A 10,727-nucleotide genomic window follows, 5' to 3' on the forward strand; every position below is an offset into this window, starting at 1 on the left:
CCCCCCTTTCAGGTGTTCATCGGACACTCGGAACCTGTGCAGCAAGCCGACTTCTCCCCAGATCAGCAGAGTGTGATCACTGCTGGGGACGCCATTTTTATTTGGGACTTCGAAGCGGCCCCCGATGTTCCAGTTAGAAGGTAATATTTTTTTTTATTTATGTGCTCCTTTTATTTTGTATGTGTGTTTTTGGTAACTTTTAATTGTTATTAGCCTGCTAGTTTTTCTTTACTTATATACTAAAAGACAATTTTTATTTTATTTTACTAGCTTCATCCCTGGTGGAGGTTCAACGTTTGCCCGCCAGTTGAGTGTAAATGGTCCTTTACCCTCTGCCATCCATTCCAGCACTGGTAAGTGGATCAGTACAGTGGTGATTACTGGCTGCAGGTGATTTGGCCGCACCCCATGAACCTAATCTGGTTTTCCCGTAACAGGTCCCGTAGATCAGAGGAGAGATTCCACATTCATCTCTAGCGGAGTGCCAAGGGGCACAGCTCCTCGTCCTTGTATCTCCTCCCCTCCGCGCCTTGATATCAGCCCAGTGCAGCATACAGGTTATGCAGGTGAGAGGAACTATCGCTGTAATATGGTATGGTGCGGTATAGAACACCCCTGTGAGATATCATCTTTGCACTCTTTCATTGCTGTCCTCCTATCTCGCTGCTTGCAGGGCTCCTTTCAGAGTCTGATGATGGGGACGCGGTGGCGGCCGGAGCTGCGCACGCAGAATCTGTGGTGGAAGAGGTGGAATTGCGAGATCCACTGGAAAGTGATGGGCAGTCATCTCTGATCATTATAGAGAGCCAGCCCAATAGGTCCAAGCTGCCCTGGGGTTCCAGGACTATCAGCAGCAGTCAGGGAGAAGGTAATGATGAACCCAACATTGTCAGACAGAATCACCGTAACCCAACGGTGCTGTTGTGCAGAGCAATGCATGTTCCCTGTATGCGGAGATGAGTGCGCGCTAAGCACCTGTCAGAGACGGCTGATTGCTGAGCGGACTATGGACGTCCTTGTCCTCCATACTCCCCAGTTTGTGCGCACATTCTATATAATCTTATCTCCTGTGTTCCTTCATTAGATGTGAGGCAGGAGACGCCCCGTCCTGATGCTTACACTCATTTCAACCCTCGTTTCAAAGCCCCCTGCTTGGCAAAGGTAAGAAGCTCACAGTGGGGCAGATGTATTACGCCTGGTGCAGGGATAAAGTGGAGACAGAGTAGGAGGTGGTAATGCACCAGCCAATCAGCTACGTTTGAAAAATGACAGGCGTTGATTGGCTGGTGAATTGATGTCAGTGCACCTTGTGTATTGTACAGGGAATGTGCCCACCTCCGCCCGGCCAGGAAATGTTGCAGCTGAAAGCAGTCATTGGGTACAATGGTAACGGCAGAGGGAACATGGCGTGGAACCCAGATACAGGTACATGATATATACATAGCCTCGGCTCCACATGTCTTATACTGTACACTGCAGCCACTGTGTGACAGTGTATATGAAAGGCTGCGTTACTGCGATATATAATATGCATGCTTCCTGTTACTGCCCCCTGGCAGAGAGACGTGCGCCACACTCACTGACTGACCCCTTGCTGGACTTGCACTGCAGAAATGCTCCATGGTTGCTCCATACACCTGGGCTGTGCTTCTCCAATCCAGTCCTCAGGACAAACTGACAGTACATGTTTTCCATATATCCATGTCGAGGCACAGGTGTATTCATTGCTGACTGACACATTTTATAAGATCCACAGGTGGTGCTGATTATTTTACTTGGGATTCTGTGAGACCTGGCCAACATGCACTGCTAGTGTGTCCCGAGGCTTTGCAAAGACACTCACTAGTTTAAGCACAGTGATGTCACAGTAGCTCAAATGACTGCAATCTCCTCTTTTTTAAATTTACCTTACACAGGAAATATAATCTTTCTTTACACAACATTTTTATTTGAATTTATATAACAAATGTGAGTGACGCTGGCGTATTTAGCGGATATTTTGCATATCTCTCACAGAGAGAGAATCTGATTTGTTGCTACGGGCAACATTCCATCTTCAATAGAACTCCCACCCTGAGGGTGTGATCATTGTTAATGGCGGTGATAGGACGTGAATGGGATGGTCAGTGATTGCCGTGTACTGTGCAGGGTTCTTTGCGTACACGTGCGGCTGTGTGATTGTGGTGGAGGATCTGCATTCTGGGATGCAGCGACACTGGTTGGGACACCCCGAGGAGATCTCTACCCTGGCACTGACTCGTGATGCCATGGTGAGTATGGCCCAACTGTTCCCTTCTTGTCATTTATGTGCATCAGTAAATCTCACAAGATTTCTTTCGCACCATTATATTGCCTCACTCTTACTTCTATTGCCCCAACCAGCCCCGTTCTAGCCACATAACTCCCATTCTCTACTCCCTCCACTGACTTTACCTGGACGAATCATCTTCAAGATAAACCTACTGAGTTTCAAAGCCCAACATGACCAAGGCCCGAGGTACCTGCAGCAGCTTCTGATTCCATACTGTCCCACCCGATTACTGCGATCTGTAGATGAAGGACTTTTAGCAGTATCTAGAATCTCCCATAATTCACCTGCTTTTAGCCATGTGGCTCTGACTCTATGGAACTCACTTCCCCGCACAGTTAGAGAGGCCCCCACTCTAGAATCCTTTCACAAAACAGATTCAAGACTTTCCTGTTTACTCAAGCATTTACTTAATTCCCTTAAGAATCTCCATGCTCTCTGGAGTTTATGAAAAGCTTTTCTGTACTTCATTGTTCCTGTACTGTACTACATTCATTCGATCTGTTAAGCGCCTTGAGCCCCATTGGAGAAAGAGCTCTATATAAATAACATTATTATTATGTTCTGAGCACTGTAGCCTTGTGTATTATTTCTGCCTAGATTCTGGCGTCCTCATCGGGCTCGGGAGATGGGTGTTCTCTGTGCCAGATTAGAATCTGGGACACACAAGAAGGCATCTGTAAGAAAATCCTGCAGTATCACCAGACGGAGGTGCAGGCCATGAGCTTCTCCCGGGATGACCGGCTTCTCGTCACTGTCGGTCAGTATGCAGCTCATTGGAGATTAGTCATTGGTCATCCAGCTGTCACATGTTTCTTAATGGGTGCACATAGGGATGCCAATCCCGGGGCATTTTTTCAATCCCGGGAATCAGGATTGAAAAATGCTCAATCCCGGGATTGGCATCTCTAAATCAGTTTAGGCCAAAAAAACACGCTACAATAAAACAAGAAGCCCAGTCCACCCCCTGCTTCAGCCGCCCCGCACATTCATTTACTTACACCGGCGGCCAGGAGCAGGGCAGACAGGAGCGGGAGGCGTCGGCGGCGGTAGCAGCAGCAGCAGCAGAGCCGACGGTTGACGCTGCCAGGTCCGGTCCAGCGGGCGGGCGGGCAGCAGAGCGGGCGGCCGACGCTGCCAGGTCCGGTCCAGCGGGCGGGCAGCAGAGCGGGCGGCCGACGCTGCCAGGTCCGGTCCAGGTCAGAGATGATTCTGGAGCAGGTATGGGCAGTCCGACCTGCGCAGCGTGATGGTCAGAGGTCACGCTGCGCAGGTCGTACTGCCCATACCAGCTCCAGACTGCAGTCTGGGGATCAGGAACTCCTGGGTAGCGTCTGAGCACTCGCTCAGACGCTGCCCGGCATTAGATATGCGCATGCGCATATAATCCCGAAATCCCGGGATTGGAAGATCCAATTCCGGGATTCAAATCCCGGCGTTTTTTAGGCCAAATCCCGGGATCCCGCCGATCCCGGGATTGGCCACCCTAGGTGCACACAAGGTGCGATTGCCTTGCTATTCGATCCCGATCCGATCTGGATCGACTCGCACAGCAAGGCAATCACATTGGATTTGGACTATATCGGACAGATCTGTACTATATAGGTTTGTCTGCACAGGTTATTTTTCTATTTGATATCGATGTTGCGGGGCCACATCGGAATCTCATGTGTTTTGATTTCCGTTCGATTACGATTCGGTTTTGATTATATAAGCAGAATAAAATCGAAAAATAGACCACATGGAACCATCTGTATGAGGCATTACGTTCTCACTGAACCATAAGTACTATATATTGTTTAGACTCCCACCATTGTCAGCACTAAAACTGCGGAAGGGAAGATGGCGTTTATTCTCTGTGATCTGGATCCGCAGCATTTCCTGAAATCTACTATTGACCTCTGGGTTCCATATAAATGTGACAGGCCGGCGATTACCGCCACATGGATGTTTTTGTTCAGCGTACTAGATTTATACGCTAAACACACTCACAGTTCTGACTGAGTTTTATTACCGAAGGGGGGGAGGAATCTTCCGATCATTTGGCGCTGACCTGGTCACTAGGCTATGAGGGAACCCAGCCTAGCGTACAGGTCTGAATTAGGCCTTTAATGGTTGCTCTTTCGCCTTTTATTTGAAATCCCTTCAAATAAACATACATACAATAAAATAAAATGACTGTCCCTCCTTTGTTTCTGGCCGGTCCATCAATGGCGGTGGCGGTCTGGGCAGCATTTGTTGGCACTTGGTGGAGTTCTCCCGTAAATCAGTGTTTTTGTCTGGCAGGAGATTTCCGGGATGGGAAGCTTGCACTGTGGAGCACCGGAGCTGTTTGCCAGTAGTAAGATGATCCAGCCTGTGCACGCGGTCGCCTTTAACCCGACACATGCCAATACTTTGGCTTGTGTCGGCACCGCTGCTGTAAATTTCTGTCGCCTAGAGGAAAATGGGACATCATCTCAGCTGAAGGTAAGCGAGCTTTCCCATTGGACAGCAAAAGCTACAGAATATGTGATTGGTGAAGTCCTGCTGTCTACTCTAGTAAGGGCCTCTGTAATGAACTCTCTTACTTGTGTCTGCTCACTGTGGAACTGGGAGATCGTGTCGGTCCCAAGTGTAGCCACAGACCCATTGATGCATCCCTGTCTTATCTCAGTTATACAGAGCCGCGGTACCGGATGAGGTTGGCTCGGCAGAGCTGACGTCCCTCACCTAAAACCCCACCTCTCTGCTGTATACGGGCTGCAGCACAGGGCAGGTGTGCGTGTGGGATGCCCAGACTCACCGATGCTTTATGACGTGGGAAGCGGACCAGGGGGAGATCGGTGAGTGCCAGCTCCTTCAGCTCTCTGGCAAGAACTGAGTTCATTTCACAACAGGATAATTATTTTATTTCTATCTGCCCCAAGGTGTTCTGCTGTGCAGAGGCAACAGGCTGGTGACTGGTAGTAACACTCGCAGGATAAGGCTGTGGTCTGTGGCTGCCGTGCAGGAGCTGAGAGAGAAGGGGTCCGAGGCCAGGTACGGGAGTTTTTGTGTGACTGCGACGCGCCACCAAACGCAGCAATGGAAGGCTTGGAGCATGCAGGACAGGGCAATGAACTGGATCTCTCTGTAGGAATTTACCATGAGAGTAAGGAGTTAGGAGAGTAACTGCTGCCACTCTGTAACGGTGATGGGTGCACTCTGCACACCAGTGATCCCCCCCCACGTGAATGGTACAATCTGCCGTGCTGTACGCCTGGTTGCTTTGTGCAAGGAAATGTTTTCCATTATTTCTGTTGGACTGTGATTTATTGCTTCTCTGTAGCTCCTCGTCTGTCCTAATGGAACAAGAGATGACACTAGATGGCGCCGTTGTCAGTGCGACCTTTGACGATGCCCTGGAGATGGGTATCGTGGGTACCACAGCTAGCACGTTATGGTACATCAACTGGGTGGAGAATAGCAGCATCCGACTCATCAGTGGTCATAGGAACAAGGTACAGACACATTATTCTGGGAGAGCAAATTCATCCATAGGGGCTCATTTATCAACCAGTGATCAGACTCATTGTGTTCCAGCCAATCAGCTCCTAACTGTTATGTGGTTGAAAAATGACATTTGTGAGCTGATTGGCTGGAGCCCCATTTATGATACGCACTTAGTTCTATACACAGCGGGTTTTATCACTCGTTGATAAATGGCCCCATAGTTTGGTAACTACTTGGTCCCTTCTTAGAACAGAGAATTGTCTGTCTCTGTAGGTGACGGATTTGGTGGTGGGTCCGGGGGAGACGCACTGTGCGACATGCGGGGAAGATGGCAGCGTCCGGGTCTGGTCCCTCCATAGCTGCGAGCTGCTTCTTCAGTTCCAAGTCCTCAACCAGGTACCACCAGCCCCATTGTACATCTCCTGCTCGGGGATCTGCCGTGCCCGGTGTAAGGTTACTGCTATTACAGCATGGTATACTCCTTATGTCACAGAGCTGCTTGTGTCTGGACTGGAGCCGCCATGCCAGCACCGGGCAGAGGATCGCCGCCGGTTACAGCGATGGGACAATCCGAATCTTCAGTGTGTCTAAGACTGAGATGGAGATGAAGATTCATCCTCACCCTTGTGCCGTGACCGCCATTGCCTTCTCCCGGACTGGTTAGTGACTGCTGGGCCCATCCACGTGTCTCTGGCTATGGTTCTTGTGTCAGTGACGGCCATACTTTTATACAGGTGACGTACTGCTGTCCGGCGGGAAGGATGGACTGATGGCCATCAGCAGCCCGCGTACAGGAATGACTATCCGGATACTGAGTGACCACAAGGGTTCCCCCATCACCACCATCCAGTGCTCACCTAGAAAGGTACCAAATGGGCTGTCAGACTGCAGCCTGTACTGTCTTTGCACACTTGTATTACCTGGTGCACATCTCAGATGTTACAGCTAGGGGGCGATGGAATATGACAGTTACTTATGTTTCTATCTTTTAAAGCCTGAGGAACTAGGCCTGCAGGGAGGAGAGATCTGGTTGGCGGCCAGTTTGGACAGGCGTGTAAGTGTCTGGGCCTCTGATTGGCTAAAAGACAAGTGCGAACTCTTGGATTGGTTGAGTTTCCCAGCTCCAGACAATGAAAAGGTGAGTGGTGAGACTGCGGCTGGAGACCGCATTGCATGGTATATATACACCAGGTGCAGTTACACATGTACTATCAGAGTGCTGTATTATACACTTGGCCTGTAGCATTATATGCTGATGTCACGCGTGTCGCCTGTACGTCTCATTATCTGATACATGTTACCGTTGTTTGTAGTCCTGCGTCCTTACATCTGATGCAGTTGCCTAAAGTTTGTTTTGTCATGCAGGAAGCGGAGTCCCCCATTCCCACCCTGGCAGCGTTCTGCCCGTGGCAGCCGGGCACGGTGGTGTACACAGGATTTGGGATACAGAAGGAGGTTCTGTTCTATAGCCTGGCACAGAAGCAGGTACTGCTATACTGGGATGGCACCGGCTATAACTCTGCCTCCGTTCTCCCAGCTCCTGCCCTCCACTACTCCTGTAGTCTCATGCTTTCATCCCTGTTCTTCCTCCAGGTGTTCCTGAAAACTTCCCATGCTGTAGCTGTTCTTGTAGCCTTTGCCAGCTGACCAGACAGCGATTTAGCCAGGGTCATAACTATGGCCCGGGCCTAGACTGAAAAACCTAATTAGAAGTAATGAAAGGTGCTCTCATGCTGAGACTTGTAGTGCCACACACGGAAACACATTAATAATTAGATATGTAATTATTTAGCAATTTAACATCAAGTAAAAGTGAGGTTCTTTGTGTCATTTCGGCTGAAATTATAGGCCGACCCACCACATCCAGCTAACCTCATCTGGTAGGTCCCTAATATTCTAATCATTAGGTTCAGGGCGTGGGACACCCCACCACACCACCCCAATGCATCACACATGTGAGAGATAGCAAGTGATCAGCCCCATACACACTAGACGAGAAAGTAAGAGGGAGGTCCCTTATCACCATCACGTCCAGTGTGTGTACAGCTCCCGCACATCCATAATGACCCCCTCCCCCATAACCTCGTTAACCACGGACATGCTGCATGGCCTGCGCTCCCCCCACCATCGCCCTCTTCCGCTCCAGCATCAACAATTGTGTATGTACTTACCAATGCCGGGTCACCGTCGCAGACTGTATCACCAAGTACATACATTGGTCCTTATTCTGGTCCTCGCGCTCCCCTGCAGGGGAACGAACATGCCCGCTTTCCGTACAGGGCGCCAGCAGATCTACGACACCACAGACGAGTCTTAGGTCTGCAAGCACTTGCAAAATCATTTGATGGTCGGCGACCATTGAATAATTTTGTCCCTGCACGCAAGAGTGTCAGTGGATGTATATGCAAAACATCCATTTGCATGCGTGCGGGGGATCACGGCGTGCAAGGGGGGCTGGCGGTGTTTCAATACCTCTTTCACACCAGAAATGCCGGGCCATTCCTGAGTTGGTCCCTTGCACACCAGAAAAGTCCCTGCATTTTCTGGTGTGTGAAGGAGGCGGGCAGGTGGCGAGTACTTGCCCTGGTTGCTGGTCCTCTGTGCAGGCCGGGGATCCACACAGGCGGCGGGGCAGATGACAGGTCAGATGGCGGGTGCAGATGACGCAGCTCTCTGGTGGCAGTGAGGGCGCCAGAGAGCTGCATCATCTTCATCCGTCGCTGTCATGTCAATTGCGCCCGCCGCCTGTGTGGATCCCCGGCCTGACAGCACATAGAGGACCTGCAACGTGGGTAAGTACCCCCTAGCCCTTTTGCCGGGATTTTGGAAGGTGTGAAAGGGGTATAGGTGGGAGCAGTTATTGTGATAGGTTAGGGAGTATTAGATAAGTGGGAGCAGTTGCTGTGGTAGGTTAGAGAGTGTCAGATCAGTGGCAGCAGTTACTGTGGTAGGTTAGGGAGGGTTAGATTAGTGCACAGGTCTTCAACCTGTGGCCCTCCAGATGTTGTGGAACTACATGTCCCAGCATGCCCTGACAGTTTTGGCATGCTCTTAAAGGAAAAAATGTGGCAATGCATGTTGGAACATGTAGTTTCACAACATCTGGAGGGCCACAGGTTGAAGACCCATGGATTAGTGGGAGCAGTTACTGTTGTAGGTTAGGGAGTGTCAGATCAGTGGCAGCAGTTACTGTGGTAGGTTAGGGAGTGTTAGATTAGTGGGAGCAGTTACTGTGGTAGGTTAGGGAGTGTTAGATCAGTGGGAGCAGTTTCTGTGGTAGGTTAGGGAGTGTTAGATAAGTGGGAGCAGTTACTGTGGTAGATTAGGGAGTGTTAGATCAGTGGCAGCAGTTACTGTGGTAGGTTAGGGAGTGTTAGATCAGTGGCAGCAGTTACTGTGGTAGGTTAGGGAGTGTTAGATCAGTGGCAGCAGTTACTGTGGTAGGTTAGGGAGGGTTAGATCAGTGGCAGCAGTTACTGTGGTAGGTTAGGGAGGGTTAGATTAGTGGGAGCAGTTACTGTGGTAGGTAAGGGAGTGTTAGATCAGTGGCAGCAGTTACTGTGGTAGGTTAGGGAGGGTTAGATCAATGGCAGCAGTTACTGTGGTAGGTTAGGGAGGGTTAGATCAATGGCAGCAGTTACTGTGGTAGGTTAGGGAGTGTTGTATTAGTGGCAGCAGTTACTGTGGTTGGTTTGGGAGTGTTAGATCAGTGGCAGCAGATTCTGTGGTAGGTTAGGGAGTGTTAGATCAATGGCAGCAGTTACTGTGGTAGGTTAGGGAGTGTTGTATCAGTAGCAGCAGTTACTGTGTTAGGTTAGGGAGTGTTGTATCAGTGGCAGCAGTTTCTGTGGTAGGTTAGGGAGTGTTAGATCAGTGGCAGCAGTTACTGTGGTAGGTTAGGGAGTGCCAGATCAGTGGCAGCAGTTACTGTGGTAGGCTAGGGAGTGTTAGATCAGTGGCAGCAGTTACTGTGGTAGGTTAGGGAGTGTTAGATCAGTGGGAGCAGTTTCTGTGGTAGGTTAGGGAGTGTTAGATCAGTGGGAGCAGTTTCTGTGGTAGGTTAGGGAGTGTTAGATAAGTGGGAGCAGTTACTGTGGTAGGTTAGGGAGTGTTAGATCAGAAAGAGCAGTTACTGTGGTAGGTTAGGGAGTGTTAGATCAGAAAGAGCAGTTACTGTGGTAGGTTAGGGAGTGTTAGATCAGTGGCAGCAGTTACTGTGGTAGGTTAGGGAGTGTTAGATCAGTGGCAGCAGTTACTGTGGTAGGTTAGGGAGTGTTAGATAAGTGGCAGCAGTTACTGTGGTAGGTTAGGGAGTGTTAGATAAGTGGAGCAGTTACTGTGGTAGCTTAGGGAGTGTTAGATAAGTGGGAGCAGTTTCTGTGGTAGGTTAGGGAGTGTTAGATAAGTGGGAGCAGTTACTGTGGTAGGTTAGGGAGGGTTAGATCAGTGGGAGCAGTTACTGGGGTAGGTTAGGGAGGGTTAGATCAGTGGGAGCAGTTTCTGTGGTAGGTTAGGGAGTGTTAGATAAGTGGGAGCAGTTACTGTGGTAGGTTAGGGAGTGTTAGATCAGTGGCAGCAGTTACTGTGGTAGGTTAGGGAGTGTTAGATAAGTGGCAGCAGTTACTGTGGTAGGTTAGGGAGTGTTAGATCAGTGGCAGCAGTTACTGTGGTAGGTTAGGGAGTGTTAGATAAGTGTGAGCAGTTACTGTGGTAGGTTAGGGACGGTTAGATCAGTAGCAGCAGTTACTGTGGTAGGTTAGGGAGTGTTAGATAAGTGGCAGCAGTTACTGTGGTAGGTTAGGGACGGTTAGATCAGTGGGAGCAGTTTCTGTGGTAGGTTAGGGAGTGTTGGATAAGTGGCAGCAGTTACTGTGGTAGGTTAGGGAGTGTTAGATAAGTGGAAGCAGTTACTGTGGTAGGTTAGGGACGGTTAGATCAGTAGCAG

At 49.8% G+C, this 10,727-nt stretch overlaps 1 pseudogene; it reads left to right on the forward strand.

Annotated features, from left to right (window-relative positions):
• Nucleotides 1-922: 922 nt before the first annotated feature.
• LOC146021128 (WD repeat-containing protein 90-like) lies at nt 923-7,429 on the forward strand (annotated as a pseudogene).
• The last annotated feature ends 3,298 nt before the right edge of the window (nt 7,430-10,727 follow it).

Source organism: Crinia signifera, chromosome 7 (genome assembly GCF_055691185.1).
Source record: "Crinia signifera chromosome 7, ASM5569118v1, whole genome shotgun sequence".
Lineage (NCBI taxonomy): Eukaryota > Metazoa > Chordata > Amphibia > Anura > Myobatrachidae > Crinia > Crinia signifera.